This window comes from Ursus maritimus, unplaced genomic scaffold (genome assembly GCF_017311325.1).
Source record: "Ursus maritimus isolate PB19 unplaced genomic scaffold, ASM1731132v1 scaffold_25, whole genome shotgun sequence".
Classification (NCBI taxonomy): Eukaryota; Metazoa; Chordata; class Mammalia; order Carnivora; family Ursidae; genus Ursus; species Ursus maritimus.
Window position 1 is genome coordinate 42193255 of NW_024425008.1, and position 17541 is coordinate 42210795.

A 17541-nucleotide genomic window follows, 5' to 3' on the forward strand; every position below is an offset into this window, starting at 1 on the left:
TAATTTAACACTTATTCAGTGAGTACTGTCGGCAAAGTAGGTGACTGTCACAGAAAGAAGAAGGACTAATGGAGGAGGGTTTAGTGCATCTGATGTATAGTTTCAAAGTATTCAATTCCAGGGGCGCCTGGGTGGCTCATTCGGTTAAGCATCTGCCTTCAGCTCAGGTCATGATCCCAGGGTCCTGGGATTGAGCCCTGTGACCGGCTCCCTGCTCAGCGGGGAGCCTGCTTCTCCCTCTCCCCCTGCCCCTCCCCCTGCTTGTGTTCTGCCTCTCTCTCAAATAAGTAAATAAAATCTTAAAAAAAGAACAGTATGGGACCCCCGGGTGGCTCAGTCAGTTGAGGAATTCTACTCCTAGGTGTATACTCAAGAGAAATGAAAACATATGTTGACACAAACACTTGCAACAAATGTTCACAGCAGCGTTATTCATAATAGCTAAAAAGTAGAAACACACCAAATGTCCATTAACTGAGGAATGGATAAACAAAATGTGGTATATCCACACAGTAGAATGCTATTCAGCCATAAAAACGAATGAAATACTGATACGTGCTGTAACATGGATGAACCTTGAAAACATTATGCCAAGTGAAAGAAGCCGGTCACAAATGACCACATTGAGTAGGATTCCATTGATATGAATGTGCAGAATAGGTAAACCCATAAAGGTAGATTGGCGGTCGCCAGGGCCTGGGGAGCTAGAGGGAAGTGGGGACTGACTCCTGATAGGTACAGAGTTTCTCTTTGGGGTAATGAAAATGTTATGGGATTTGGTTGTGCTGATGGATGCATAACTCTGCAAATATAGTAAAATCCACTGAACTGCACACTCTAAAAGGGTGAATTTGTGCTCTATGAATTATATCTCAATAAAGTTATTATTAAATCAATCTTTATAATTTACCATATTAAAGACAAAAATAATTATATGAATAGATGCAGAAAAATATGTGACAAAATCCAACACCAATTTTTTTTTTAAAGATCTATCCATTTATTTGAGAGAGAGAGACAGTGAGAGAGAGAGAGAGAGCTCAAGCAGCAGGCAGAGGGAGAAGCAGGCTCCCCATTGAGCAAGGAGCCTGACTTGGGGCTCAATCCCAGGGCTTTGAAATCATGACCCTAGCCAAAGGCAGACACTTAACTGACAGAGCCACCCACACACCCCCAACATCAATTCTTGATTAAAAAAAAAATCTTGGGGTACTTGGGAGGCTCACTCAGTTAAGCATCTGACTCTTGGTTTTAGCTCAGGTCATGATCCTGGGGTTGTGAGAGCAAGCCCTGAGCTGGGCTCTATGCTCAGTGGGGAGTCTGCTGGAGATTCTCTTGTTCTCTCCCTCTCCTTCTGCCTCTCCCCCTGCTGGCACACACATGCTCTCTCTCTGAAATAAATAGATCTTTAAAAAAAATCTTAGCCAACTAAGAATAGAAGGGAACTTCCTCAACTGGTTATAGGGCATCTACAGCTAACATTATACTAAACAGTGGAAGACTGAGTGCTTTCCCTCTAAAATTACAAAAAAAGCCAAAGATGTCTGCTCTCACCACTTCTATTCAACATCGTACTGGTTCAAGCCAATGCAACAGAGCAAGAAAAAGAAATAAAAGTCAATCAAAGTGAAAAGGAAGTAATAAAACTGTCTATACATAGATGACATAATTGTCTATGCAGAAAATCCTATCAAGTCCATAAAAACAACTACTAAAACTAATAAGTGAGTTTAGTAAGTTGCTGGATACAAGTTCAATGTATAAAAATAAAGTGTATTTCTATATACTAGCAAACAATTGGAAATTGAAATTAAAAACAATACCATTTACCCTAGTACCAAAAATATCAAATGCATAGCAATAAACTGACAAAGATGTGTAAGTCCTATACCCAAAAAACTACAAAACATAGCCGAGAGAAATTAAAGAAACCTCAATAAATGAAGAGATATTCTATATTCATGGACCAGAAGACTCAATATTTGACTCAATATAGTTGAGAAGACAGTTCTCCCTAAACTTTCACATAGATTCTATGCTGTCCTTATCAAAATCCCCAGCAGTTTGTGTAAAAATTGACAAGCTAATTCTAAAATTCATTTGGAAATGAAAAAGACGTAAATCAAACAGCTAAACAAATTTGGGAAAGCCACAACAATCAAGATAGTACGGTATTGGCATGAAAACAGATCACGGGAGGAAAAAAACAGTGTGGAAATAGACCCACATATATACGGTAAATTGATTTCCAACAAACATAAAAGTGATTTAGTAGAGAAAGGATCCTTGGATTAGAATACCAAAAGCACATTCCATAACAGACAAAATTGATAAATTGTACTTCTTTACAATTAAGAACTTCTGTTCTCTGAGACACTGTTAAGAGAACGATAAGACTAGTTACGGACTTCAAGCAAATATTTTAAATCACTTGAAGGACTTGTATACAGAATATATTTTTTTAAAAGTCTCAAAATTCAACAATAAGAAAACAAATACCCCAATTAAAATAGGCAAATGATTTGAACAGACAATTTGCCAAAACATACATGGTTGGCAAAAAAACACATTTAAAACGTCACTGTGGAGGGTGCCTCAGCGGCTCGGTTGGTTGACTGTCTGACTCTTGATTTCAGCTCAGGTCACGATCTCTGGTTGTGAGATTGAGCCCCACGTGGAGCCGGTTTAAGATTCTCTCTCTGCCTCTCCTTTCACCCCTCCCCCCTAAAACAAACAAATAAAATGTCATCAGGGAAACTCGAATTAAAATAACAAAGAGATACCATTACGCATCTATTAGAAGACTGACCATACCAACTGTTGTCAAGTATGTGGAGCAACTGAAAATACAAAATGGTACAATTACTTGGAAAATAATTTGGCAGTTTCTTAAAAATTTAAACATATACCTTAGGACCCACCCATTCACCTCCCAGGAGAAACGTAAGTATGTGTTTATGCAAACACTTGTTCACAAATGTTCACAGAAGTTTTATTTCTAATACTTCAAAACTAGAAACATCCCAAATGCTCATTGGTAAGTGAATGGATAACTAATTGTGGTCTATCTACTGAGCAAGTGATACCCTCAACAATGGAAGAGAACTGAGCAACTGGTCCGCTCAACAACATGGATGAATCTCAAAATAATGCTGAATGAAAGAAGCCAAAAAAGGGTGCATACCGTATGATTCCATTTACATGAAATTCTAGAAAATGCAAGCTAATCGGTAGAGGCAGAGAATAAACAGTGATTGCCTGGGGACAGGAAAAGGGATTACAAAACGATACAAGGGAAATTTTGGGAGGTACGGGTACGGTAACTAGGTTGATTATGGGGATGATTTCACAGGTGTATACATGTTAAAACTTATGACATTGTATACTTTAAATACATATAGTGTATACTGTATGTTAATTACCTCAACGAAAATGTTAAAAAGATCAGAGGATAGGGTTTTCCAAAGTAAATGGAATACCTTTTTCAAGAATAATATGCACTATTTACTGAATGCTTTTATATGCCAAACTCTATACTAGTTAAGGGTCTTCCCAGTAACCTTATAAAGGAAGTTCTATGATTTCCATTAAGTCACTCACGCCAATCACACAAGCCAGGGAGATGCTAAGTCAGAATTCAAACCCTGGACCGTTTAACTTCACCACCCACAATCATAACTGCTGTATAACCGGGTTCCAGGAGGCCCTCAAGGGATGTGCAGGGCAGTAGAGAGACAGACATCACCCTCCAGCCTACAAGACAGTAAAAGGAGAGAAAAGGGGGAAATTTGGTGAAGATGAAACTAATGTCTCATTAGGTTCCAAACTAGGCCATTGACCCAATAGCATAGGTTCTGGATACAGAGTCCTGGGGCTTCTGTCAGGCCACTGGACAAGGGAGGGGTTGGGGAAGAATAGGAAGCCTCTGTCTAGACTAAGGGCTATTGGACCATGGACACTCAGTTCAGGCAGCCCCACCAGTTTCTGCCCAGGCTAAAGACAAGCAGAAGCTACAGAGCAGACCTTGCCCTGTCCCATTTCAGGAGTTCCAAGAGAGGTTTTTAACTGAAAGCTCTAAGGTTTAGGGGCTCCTGGGTGGTTCAGTCAGTTAAGCATCTGCCTTGGGCTCAGGTCATGATCCCAGGGTCCTGAGATGGAGTCCTGCATCGGGCTCCTTGCTCAGCGGGGAGTCTGCTTCTCCCTCTCCCTCTGCCCCTCCACCTGCTTGTGCTCTCTCTCTCTCTCTCTCATTCACTCTCTCTCTCTCTCTAATAAATAAAATCTTAAAAAAAAAAAAAGAAAGTTCTAAGGTTTAGAACCTTGGATGAGTCCTTTCATTGCTCAGAATTTCCACTTCCTCATCTCCGAGATGGGGAAGTTGAACTAGGTGTTGCCGTGGTTCCTTCTATGTCACACATGCTCTGTCCTGGCCTGTTTTTATGATTTTCCCAAAGAGCATGAAGGCTGTGATGGGTATCCATGAAGTGTCCAGTAGTGTGACTTGACTTCTCTCAGCAGCTCTGCTGACGACGCGGAAATGTCCTGAGATTATAAAACAACATCATTAAATAACTAAAAAGGAAAATCATTAACTTTGGATGCCTTTAGATTAATAACTACTTTTCTCATTATAGAAGTACTAGAGGTTAATTACAGACATTTTAGAAAATACAGACTGTGAGGAAACAGTTAACACAGCAGGTCTGGTTGCTTGCTCTTTACCCGTCTTCAAGGGACCCATGATGAACCCTTGGCGGCCCTTAGAGTGTTCTTCATGTTGCTGGTTGATGGGTTTGTCACATACACCTGCACCAACGGACCACACCATATGCTTCTCAGGTTGAGTTGCGCAAACATCAGGATCTACAGTGCGCACCTAGTTTCATTGTTAGGGTTGAGTGTTGGTTGCCATAGTGGTTGCATACATAGCAGGATATACCTAGGTGACCGGCCGCCCATAAAAGCCTTCAACTCTGAGACAAACAGGCCTCTCTGGGCAGGCATCCCACACATGTCCTCAAAGTTAATGGTGAGAGAAAGAGTACTCCTATATGGCCTCACAGAAGGAGTATTTGGACCAGGAAGGACATTGGAAGTCTGTGTTGAATGTCTCTGGACTCCATGTGTGCATATCTTTTTCCTGCTACTTTTGCTCTGTATCCTTTGCTATAATAAATCTCAGTGAGTATATAACCTGCTATTGAATCCTGTGGGTCCTTATGGTGAATCACTGAATAACACAGAGATAAATATAAGTATATAAATTTATATAAAAATGTATGTCAATATATATAAATTGACCAAAATCCTTATACCTAGAGATAACCACTTGGCTAACTTTAAAAACAAGATTTTAACCAACCAAATCATCTTGCAGAAGTCCTTCTAAATTGTGAGAAGGCCAACAAAACTGCTAATTAAATTAGTAAATTGTATCATGGAGTGAAGATAAATTTTATGGAAGCCCCATGTTTGGACTTAGGATAAATGTACTGTTTTAAATGATTGTCAAGATTTACTGAACTTTGTTTTTGTGACATAAAAATGGCTTCATCTATGACTTAGTCCTTAAATTGGAATTCAACTTTTAATCTTGATTGGGTTCCTATGGGAAGAGACGGGACACTTTAGAAGGAATGGCTTTATAATATTGCCCAGGAACAGGTAGTGAAAAACTGCTTGTGCATGAGGGTCTGGGGGAACCAGGGATGGGGGAGTGAACGAAACTAACTATCCTTCCATGTACCCCTCAGCCTGTAAGTCACCCTTCTTGGACAACTTCCTTCTATGACCTTAGTAATAATAATTAATAATAATTATGACTAACATTTATTTAGTACTTATTGTGAGCCAATCACTAATCTAAGCACATGTTTTCTCTTAATCTTCACAAGAGCCTATTCAATAAGTGTTACTATTTCCTCCTTTATACACATGAAAATACCAGGGCTAAGTATCATTAAGGAGCTACTTTATGACACTAGTAAATGAGATGGTACTGGGACTTGAACCTGAACTCAGAAGGTCAACTGCTATACATCATGTCCCCTTATATTTGTGCAAATGAGATGTCACTGATATAAATGGGTTTTGGAGTTAGGTTTTGCATTAGGGTTTTCCAGGGAAACAAAACGAACAAGATACACACACACACACACACACACACACACACACAGATTTATTTTAAGGAATTGGCTCACACGATTGTGGGGGCTGACAAGTCTGGAATTTGCAGAGCAGGCTGGCAAGCTAGAAATTCAGGGAAGAGTTGATGTTGCAGTCTTGTATTCAAAATCTGAAAACTGGAAACTCAGCCGGGTTTCTATTTTGCTGTCTTGAAGCAGAACTTTTTTTTCCTTCCGGAAACCTCCGTTTTTGCTCATAAGGATAACCACCTGCATTATGGAAGGTAAAGAAGTCTACCGATTTAAATGTTAATCACGCATACAATGTAATCATCACAATTTGGATTTTTCCCTTTTGAGGCAAATGTGATTTGCTCAACACTAACCCCAAGATGAGCCAGTTGCCTTCCAAGCACCAGTGCCATGAGTTGGCCATCCCTAGCCACAGCCATGCAAGTGTGGCATTGGCCAGAAGAGGGCACTGCCTTCTACTTGTGTAACCATCTGCAAAGGAATCAGTAGGATGGACAAAATGTTGACACTACTTTCAACTATTATTTTTTACAGCCCCTGGTGTAGCTTACTTAGCACCATCTTTGGTAGAATGAATGCCTGTGAGCTTTTAGTTGTACTGTGAGACCACAGTGCCTCGTCGACAATACTCACACTTTACATTCAATAATGCAGGACGATATGGAAGGATTGTGTTCTTTGGCTTTCCTGGTGCGTTATAACGGTCCAGTCAGGCAGAACCAGACCAGTTTTTTCCAGAGTAGGCCAACTTGGGCTGATGCAGAGGGAAAGAAAAAGCTGGGGCATTTGGCCTGAGAGAAAGAACAGGGAGGACCCCTGGGGCTCCAGGCGGATGAGGAATCCTCTAGCAAGATACAGAGCATGGGTTGGGGAAGCTACTTCCTGTGTCTGGGTTTGAGAGAATAATACCACAGACCCCTTCGGCAATACAACCCTGTCCATCTGAGCAGTTAATCTAATATCTGGATTCTTAATTGGGAATGGAAATCCACATAAGTATAGTTACTGTCTTGTTCTCATTAATAATTAAAAATCTCCCTTCCCTGCTTCCATTTTAATGACAGCTTCCATTTGCACAGCGTCAAGTTTTGCAGAGGGCTTTTCCAGCCCACAGCAAGTACTGGAGCAGGTACTAATTATTTCCTACTTCCAGCTGAGGAAGCACAGAGGGTAAGTGCTTTGCTTTGGCTCCCTTCTCGTCCAAGCCTGGGAGGAGACTGGAATCCTGGGGTCTGATCTTCACTGTGTGCTTTGTCCCCTATCAAAAATACATTCCGAACTCTCATTTGCTGCTATTTCCAGGGTCCATTACAGTGGAATGCCTGCAAACCCTGTGAGCTGGTGATTCCACTTGTGGGAATGTGTGCAACAGAAATGCATGCATGTGAGCGCCAACAGGTGCAAAACTATTCACACCAGAGTCCTCTGAAATTGCCAACACAGAAAACAACCCCAGGGGCGCCTGGGTGGCGCAGCGGTTAAGCGTCTGCCTTCGGCTCAGGGCGTGATCCCGGCGTCATGGGATCGAGCCCCACATCAGGCTCCTCTGCTGGGAGCCTGCTTCTTCCTCTCCCACTCCCCCTGCTGTGTTCCCTCTCTAGCTGGCTATCTCTGTCTCTGTCAAATAAATAAATAAAATCTTTAAAAAAAAAAAGAAAGAAAACAACCCCAAATCCCATCAACATAGAACTGATACAAAACTGTGACATATCTCTATCATGGAATACCGTATAGTCGTGGGAATAAGTAGTAAGTAATAGCAATAAGAACAAGATCTACATAAAATGTGAATAAATTTCAGAAATATATATAAAGGTCAAAATCAGGCAAAAATATAAAGTGTTGAAAGTCAGGTTAGTGGTTATATCTCAAAGGACTAGTTACTGGGGTGGAGGGTAGGCATACAGGGGTCCTCTAGGGGCCTCTAACATTCTACTTTTTGACCTACGTCGTGGTTACCAGGGTAATGTAGATGTGTTCACTTTGCACGAATTCCCCAAGCTGTACATTTACCGTGCACGCACTTTTCTGTATCTGTTACACTTCAAGAAAAACAATTTTAAAATCTGGATTTGTCTAAATAAATCACTTTTCCATGAGCAAACTTTAGTACTGCCCAAATGTAGCTTATCCCCGACTCCAGCAGATCTGTTTGTTGCTCGGCTCTAACAGCGACCCCGTCACCATTCCCCAAAGGGTTTCCGAAGCCCTGCGAGAGCAGGTCAACAGCTGCCTTTGCATTTGTGCGCGCAAGAATGCATCTCAGGAGGGCCGCCACCCAGGAAGTTCGTCCCCTGTCTCCAGTACTACGAACATGTGTTCTTTCTGCGTGTCCGAAAAGTAAGGAAGAACAACACATCCAAGCCGGATAAGCCAAACACAGAAAACATCTCAGCCAAATGGAAAAGCGCCCTTGCCTGTCCCTGTTTTTTAAATTTTATTTTTTTAAATGGAACGCTTCACAAATTTGCATGTCATCCTTGTGCAGGGGCCATACTAATCTTCTCTGAATTATTCCAATTTTTTTAATATAGGTGCTGCTGAAGGAAGTGTGCCTGTCCCATCTGTAACACTGGCACTATTTTGCGGGAAAAACAAGAAACGCAACCCCTGTATCCCAGAGGTGCAGATGGCACCTCTATAAACAAGAGGGCATGGGGCAGCAAACCAGCGCTGCCCGAAATTCCATGGCAGGCCCTGGTGGAGTCATAAATGGAACCAGATTTCCTGTTTCCCAGGGTGCTGTCTGCTTCCCATTAGCCCTTACTGCTTCTTGCAGGACTCTCGTGCTTGAAAATCTTAAAGGACAAAAGTAGAACAACATATTAGATCAAGGGTTGGCAATCTCTGCCCATGGGCCAAGGACATTTGGTTCGGGGTTAAACACACACACGCACACGCACACACGCACGCACATGCACACACACGCACACGCACGCACACACAGACACACGCGTGCGTGCACACACGCACACACACACGCACATGCACCATACTGCCTCACTCCCTCTGCGGCTCCGGAGAGCTTCTACCACCACTGCAGCTCTCGAATCTTCTACCCCAGCAATTCCCTGCTGTTTCAGGCCCACACTACACCAGGAGTGAAAGACTGAGAATCTTGAAAACCATTCCGATAGATAACCACTTTCATAGTTTCTCCAACCAAATTGTGTTTGAAGGAGCTGGCCCTCTTTCTTTTTTCCCAATGACTGGAGGGACACTAGCTATACTTTTTGCACCTTTCCGTGATATGGTGGGGTTATCAGAATTCTGGCGGCTGGTCCATGGGCGTGCTGCAAACATACCTGCAGAACAACAGGGCAAGAGCAGAGGCCAGGACTGAGCCAGGGCGGTGTTCGTCCAGGGTCTCGGTGAGTCCTGGAGGTAGCAGAGATACTCTGGGGTGTGCAGACTTGGATTCTTGGAGTCCAACACCAGGACTTTTCTGGCTGTGACGATACTCAAAGCCAGATAGATGGCACAAAGTCACAGACACAAAGGAGCTAATTGCAGCACTGTTGTTACAGAGAAAAATGAAAGGCAACTGATGCAACAAAATGGGTTCGATTATATGATAGCGTCATATGCTGTGGATTATTATGCAGCCATGAAAAAGAAGACTGCTGTATATTAATTAACACAGAAGGTGGTCTACACCTTAAAGTTAAATGATAAAGGCAGGTTGGGGAAAACTATATATAGCATAACTCCATTTACGTATTTTAAAAATCCTGCGTGTGCATGCACACAGACTCACTTCTGCTAGACAAAGATCTAGGAAGAGATGCACTACACTATTCTCAGGTTGCCTCTGGGGAAGAGAATGGAAATAGGGAGGTAAGGGAGAACGTTCCAATTTTGCCATATTCATTTCTGTATTACTTGTTTATGATGGACCAATAATAGTTCTTTTGTAATTTAAAAAAGCAATTGGGGCGCCTGGGTGGCTCAGTCAATTAAGTGTCTGACTCTTGATTTCAGTTTAGCCAATTATCTCAGGGTCGTGAGATCAAACTCCGAGTCAGGCTCTGTGCTGGCTGTGGAGCCTGCTTAAGATTCTCTCTCCCTCTGCCCACACACAGCTCTCCCTCTCTAAAAAACAAACAAACAAATAAAATTTAAAAATAAAAAATAAAAAAGCAATTTAAAAAACCAAGATTATGGGACACGGTATGGAGGAGGCACATTTGATGGGGGTGGTCAGCACGGCCAGGAGGGCCTCTGTGGCTCAGGCCCAAGAGCAGGGAAGTAGACTCTCTGAGTGTTGGGGGAGAGGCTCCAAGTTCCCGATGATGCAGAACAGTTCCTTTTTTTCCCCTGTTCTCCCTCTTTGGGGCCACGTGCTCTTGGTTCTCGTTGGGTCACTTCCAACCCTCGGCAGCCAGAGGAGACAGGCCCCTCCCTAGGAAAAGCCGGGGAGGATGACCTGGGCCTACTTGGCCCTAGGCCTTAGAAAGAAACCTCCTCTTTGGTGCCCATTTCCTTGGGGCACTTTTCCTGGGCCTTTGTATCAGAGCGAAGGATCTCCAGAGGCTGAGGAAAAGGGGCCACAACATTTGGCAACTTTCAGGCCAGCCTACTATTGCTCTCCACCCAGATTCCACCTTAGAATTGCCTGGGAAGCTTTGAAAAAATATAAGCCTCAAATACAGATATATACACTGAAATAGAGAATAAATGTTTTGTTATGTTAGCCAATGACTGATGTTGGATAAAATAGAAATTGTCATCTATTTTGGAAGGAGTATAAATTGGTTAACAGCCTTTTGAAAAGCAATTAGATAATATTAAGTGTCTAAAAATACTTTCATATTATTTTGTCCAGTAATAAAAACTTCTGGAAATTTCTCTTGGTATAAAGCAAAGTGCCTCAAATAAGAAAAATTTATGTGAAGAATTGCTATAGCTAAAAATCAGAAATGGGGGCGCCTGGGTGGCTCAGTCGTTAAGCGTCTGCCTTCAGCTCAGGGCGTGATCCCAGCGTTCTGGGATTGAGCCCCACATCAGGCTCCTCCGCTGGGAGCCTGCTTCTTCCTTTCCCACTCCCCCTGCTTGTGCCCCCTCTCTTGTGGCTGTCTCTCTCTCTGTCAAATAAATAAATAAAATCTTAAAAAAAAAATCAGAAACAAACTAAATGTTCAACAAGTTGACAGGTGAATGGTTAAATAGGTGTACTCAGTGAAACATTTTGTAACAATTAAAATTGTAATGAAAATTTGTAATAATACATTAAAATGTACTAATGATGAACTTGTAGCATTTCTTTGGACAAAAGTACTTTTGTACCTACACAAAAGTTCATTCCAGAACAAAGAATAAACACGTTCAGGCCTCATCCCAGTCTAATTAAATTAGAAGCTCAAGGAGTGGGGACCGCACGTGAAAATGTGTTTGTTTCCCCAGACGATTCTAACTGAAGTCAACGTTGAGAGAGCACCTGTTGGCCTTGGGTCCAAATGAGGCTTCCCAGGTCAGGTGTGGCCCAGTCCAGTTCATCTGGTTGGTACTAAATGGCTTGTGTTTTCCTGGGCTTGTCTCTGACTAGAGACACTAGTGGGCCAGGTAGTAACCCCAGTAGGAGGCTAATCATAAATTTGAGATCATGGCCAAATAGCTCTACATCTTACCACAATCAGCAGCAGGTAGACTCATTAGGAAGACTCATTACGGTTAAAATAATCTAGGTAAGAGGCAAGCAAGGGCTTGAACTGGGTCAAGACAGCAGTGGAAGGTGTCACAGGCAGACTATACACAGCAGGGCACCTGAGCAAATACAGCAGGCTAAAGAGTTGAAACCCAACCCCAGAACGTAGGTGGCCTGTCGAGGAGGGGATCCAGCCCCCCAGGGCCCCTGGTTGCAGGCCTGCTGCTGTCAACCTCGACAGGCTTGCTGGAAGCAACAAAAGCTTAGAAGGTTTGCCGCTAGGAGATTCTGCGTCTACCAGGCTCTTTAGAGGAAGGTGCTACAGCCGATTTGCTCTGGGCCCACGTAAACAGATGAAAATCAATGGGAGAGAGAAGCTTGGGAAAAGCAGGCAGCAATGGGGCGCATCAGCAGAATGTAACGGTCCCTTTATGACCCGACATTCTGAGAGCCTCAGGGGAAGAGTAAGAGTGATGTGGCATGACTGGTGGGGCACCAAAGAGCTCTCTGCTCGTAACTGTCCTCATCTGGCTCTCTGGTGCCTGCAATTCCACTACGAGGTTGATTCCACTTGGGTTATTAAGCACTGCCCATTCACGTCTGCCCTCTTCTAAAACACAGACTCCTGAAAGGAGTAACGCTTTGATTCAACAACAATTTAGTGGAATTAGTTCATGATTTACTCAGGCAATCTGTGCTTGGAATCGCAGGAGGAATTGGGATACTAGGGAGGGAGGACATCATTAAAGCGACTAAGAAAACTCAGTTCAATTCAGAAGCATCTACTGAACACCTCCTGTCACGTGACAAGGAGCTGGTGCTGAGATGGGAGGAAAACAGAAAAATGCACAACCTTGTCACCTCCCTCAAGGAGCTCTTAGCCTTGCTGAACCGGGGAGGGGGTGGGGGGAAGGGGCGGGGATCCAAGCACACAAAAGGCAGAACAAGCAACTGCTTATTAAACCACTGATACAATCAAGGGCCAACATGAAGAGAGAAGCTAAGAGCCTTCGTGTCAAAGAGTCTTTTCAGAAGCTCTCATGACTGAACCACACTACCCCTTTTCATTAAGGAGCCTAGAAAAGAAGCTATTATAACCCCACTGTTTTCTAAATATTAACATGGGTGTGACTTTCTGGTTCTGAGACCTCACCTTAGTTTTTACCCTACACCCTATAGATCTGGCCAGGCTGGGCACTACTGAAAGGGAGTCATTCATTAAGCATTGACAGGGTGCATAGGGACCCACCCACCTCCTCTGCCTGTGCCCCCCACTCTGGTCATTTGCCACATCTTGGTGGTGGGCTGAGTGGTTTCACATGTACTAAACGCCCACAAGAGACATGGTTTCTGTTTTTCATAGTCACGCTCACAGGCTACCCTTGTGAGAAAAGCCTCACCAGCCTCTGGCTCGCGCTGTCACATGGAAGGGAGGATTGTGACAGACACCCAAGTGGGGTACAGAAGCAAGATTTAGAAACAGAAGAACAGGCGCCCCTGGGTGGTTCAGTTGGTTAAGCATCTGATTCTTGATTTCGACTCAGGATTGTGAGATCGAGCCCTGTCTTGGGTCCACGCTGGGGATGGAGCCTGCTTAAGGTTCTCTCTCACTCGCTGGCTCTCTCAAGATGAATATATAAGTAAACAAACAAATAAACAGAAAGAAAGAAAAGGAAGAACAGGTGTTGCTCAGAATCCAGGTATCAAGCAGGATCAGACAGGGCAATATTACCAAATCTTAAGGAGCCTTTTCATGAAATGATGTCTTTTTATGAAACTATCTTTGGTAAATTGTGTTATCCTGGAAGCACATTCCAGGCCAGAGGTCCTTTGGGGCTAGATCAAAAGCCCAGGAAGAATGGGGAATGTAGACAAGTGCAGAACAAATTAACATTTGGCCCAGAGGAGGGGCAGACTCATTGGCACCAGGGATCAGGAAAGACTGGAAGTGGAACTGGAAATCAAATCTGGAATTGCCAAGAAAGAGCAGACAAAACAAAATCCAAGGCCAGACACTGAGGTGGCATAAGCCTTGAGGGGGACAGCACAGAGTAGGGTCCAAGTTGAAGATGGGTGTTCAGAACCAGGGGAGCCAACTGATGTCTACAGACTAAGCAAAATACTGGAACAGTGGTTGCCTCTTGCTTGGGGGGTGGGGGTGTTGCTGGCTGGGAAGAAACAGGAGGGGACTTTCTGAGAAGATACAGAGATAAACGTTCTGTATCTTGAAAACAGTGTGGGTCACACAGGTATATCCATTTGTCCAAAGTCATTGAGGTGTAGTCTTGGGGCTTGTGCACTTCAGTACGTAAGTTTTACCCCCCAAAACTGTAAACGACTTGAACTCTCATTAGGTTTACTTTTAATGGTACTATGGATTAACAATTCTGAAACTGCAATCTGTGTATCCTTGAGCTGAGGTTAACGGGAGACAGATTTCTAAGCATTGGGGAAATAAATTACAAATTTGGAAAAGGTGTTTGTTGCATTGAAATTGTAGTTATTGGTATAACTATATATTATGTCATATAGCTATAGATAAACAAATATATATATATATATATCTAACATATTTCTAATATATATCTATGTCTCTATATGTATCTATTTCTGTTTGTGTATGTAATATTACCTATTCTGTCTGCTAAGAGGGCCCAGAAGCAGGGACACACCAGTAGGAATGAGCATATTTAGCACCCAGATCTTGGTTTCTAAATACCATTACCCACTAAAGGAACCAGGGATTCTTGAGAAAGGGCTTATTCTGCGGCTGGGGGCAGGAAAAGTAGAGGATAAGCCTGGAGCATTTTATTATGCTAGAAGGTAAGCAAGTGCTCAAAGAATCATGAAAATATGTTGAAAAGACTCAGAAGCCAGCTTGAGGGGGCTCTACTCAGTAATCTGGAACAATCTGAGCATCAAAATAAATAAAATTTGCAATGAATTATATCCCATGGATAGAATAAGAATCATACTGATATAGATAGATGATAGATGATAGATAGATAGATGATAGATAGATAGATAGATAGATAGATGACAGATAGATGATAGATGATAGATAGATAGAGGCGAAGGGAAATCTCTTCGTTACAGTAGAATGCCAAAATGAGAGACATAGAAAACCATCAATGGATGTGTAAAATTTCATTAAAAATAAGATAATTACACAAACAAAAAAAGAAAAAAGAAGGAAAAAAATAGGATAATTGCAGGGGTGCCTGGCTGACCCAGTTGGTAGAGTGTGTGACCCTTGATCTCAGGGTTGTGAGTTGAAGCCCCATGTTGGGCATGGAGTCTACTTAAAAAAAAAAATAAATAAAATAGGATATACAATTGTACTACTAGGTATTTACCTAATGATTACAAAAATACTAATTTGAGGGGCGCCTGGGTGGCTCAGTTGCTTGAGTGTCTAACTCATGAGTTTGGCCCAGGTCATAATTTCATAGGTCATGGGATCAAGTCCTGAGTTGGATTCTGAGCTCGGCGGGGAGTCTGCTTGAAAATTCTGTCCCTCTACCATCCTCCCTCCCCCCTACTCTCTCAAAATAAATAAATATTTTTTAAAAATTTGAAGGGATACATGCACCCTGATGTTCATAGCAGCATTATCTCCAATAACCAAATTATGGAAAGAGCCCAGATGTTCATCTACTGGTGAATGCATAAAGAAGGTGTGATCATGAAATATTAGCCATAAAAAAAAAAAGAAATCTTCTCATTTGCAGCAACATGGATGGAGCTAGAGTGTGTTATGCTCAATGAAATAAGCCAGTCAAAGAAAGACAAATACCATATGATTTGACTCATACGTGGAATTTAAGAAACAGAACAAACAATCCTGGGGGGAAAACGAGAGAGGCAAACCAAGAAATCGATTCTTAACTATAGAAAACAAGCTGATGGTTACCAGAGGGGAGGTGGGTGGAGGGATAGGTGAAACAGGTGATGGGGATTAAGGAGTCCCCCTGTTGTGATGAGCACCAGGTGATGTATGGACTCACTATATTGTACACCTGAAACTAAAATTACACTGTATGTTAACTGGAATTTAAATTAAAACAAAAAAATAGGATAATTACAGAGATGTAAAGTATGCCCCCCAATTACTTATTGAAAGGGAAAAATAGTAACTTCACAGTATCAGATACCACCTATGTCAAGTCATCAGACCTAACGTCACTATATTGGTACAAACCAATATCCCATGTCCTGCGACCCCAATTAGGATGCTTGGAGAAGGGCACACTATCAACTCTGATATTCCTGCCAAAATTGCATAACCTGAATCTAATCATGAGGAAGCATGAGACAAACCCAAATTGAAAGACATTCTACAAAATAACTGGCCTGTACTTTTTAAAAATGTTAGGGTCAAGAAACACAAAGAAAAGCTAAAGAAATGTCCCAAAATAAAGGAAAATAAATAGACCCAACAACTAAGTGCTATGCATGATCTTGAATTTGATCCTGGACTTGGGGGAGGAAAAAAAAAAGAGTAAGAACATTTTGGGGACAATTAATGAAAGAGATAGTAGTATTGTATTAATGCTTCACTGCCTGATCGTGTAACTATCCTGCAGTTATTAAGAGAATGCCTTTTTGGAAAATGCATATTGGAACAAATAGGGGCACTACATCTCCATCTTGCATGCAAGAGGAGAGTGGGAGAGAGAGAGAATAACACAGCAAATAAGGCACAAATGCAAACACATGAATCAAAGGTTGCAGAAGTTCCTTGTACTGTTCTTGTAATTTTTCTGGAAAATTGAAATTATATCAAAATAAAAAGATCCTCCCCCAAACAAAACAAAGCAAACAAACCTATGTGTGGGTGTGGTCCGCGGCCAGGAGACCTGTGCTTCCTGCTGAGGCCAGGGCCAGCCTCAAGTATGGCCATTCCAGGGCGTGCAGGAGGGGAGGGGTAGTCACTCTGCAGGCTTAGTTAGCTGCAAGAAGTATTATGTAAATGCTGTCAGAGACTAGACCACAAGCTGGGGTGCAGTTCCTGGCCAGGCCACCCCGTCCTTAGAGCAGAGAGGCCCTCCAGCTGTTTCGTGTCAGATGATTCATAGATAACATGCAAGAGAGAAGAATCATTGGCAAATGTGTGAACTGTGCTCAGATTTCATCTTTTCATACAAAGAATTATTAAGTCTTCTGCTTTTGTTACAACCCATCAAGAAGTAGAAGTGTGTTCGCATTTTTGCAAGGAGGCCTGAATTTTTAAAATCTGGTAAAAGAGAGTAAGGTTCCAAAATGTTAAGGTAAAATCACTTAAGGTTTTCCCATTTAGTAAGAGTAATCATTAAGGCATAAACTTCCCCTGAGCAATTCCTTTCCAAAGAGAAGCATACATTGAAACATAATTCATTTATATCTCTTCTCTACGTCCGTTATTCAAGCTTGGCCTTTTGCCACGGCTCGAGAGCACAGTGATTTTTCCGTCATTTCTTTTTTTGGTCAAAGTTTCTAAGAATCTCTGAATTGTTAGCTACGTGATTTCCTCTGGTTTGTCCCCAGAAGCTTAACAGTCAGATTTTTTTTTCCCCCAGCAAAATGAATGCCCCACAAATCAAAGATCAATGGTCTGAAAGTAAGACAGGCTTCTTCACATGACCCCTAAGTGGGTATCAACTGCCTTTTCTCAAAGTAAGACGTAACCACTCTGCCTGCTCCCTTCCGGATTGCTCCCACTAAGTAAGTTCTTCCTAACCTCCAATTTATACGTCCTGG

General features: G+C 42.3%; 1 long non-coding RNA gene and 1 other non-coding gene across 2 annotated transcripts; both read right to left on the minus strand.

The window, feature by feature from the left end:
• Positions 1-2978: 2978 nt before the first annotated feature.
• Positions 2979-16938, minus strand: LOC103673100. Its single transcript, XR_571312.2, has 4 exons — positions 16630-16938; positions 6201-6395; positions 4320-4542; positions 2979-3753 (listed from the first exon to the last, which is right to left on the minus strand). It is a non-coding gene; the product is annotated as an uncharacterized LOC103673100 (long non-coding RNA).
• On the minus strand, positions 8602-8703 carry LOC121105293. The gene has a single exon (XR_005837762.1). It is a non-coding gene; the product is annotated as a U6 spliceosomal RNA (small nuclear RNA).
• Positions 16939-17541: the final 603 nt, after the last annotated feature.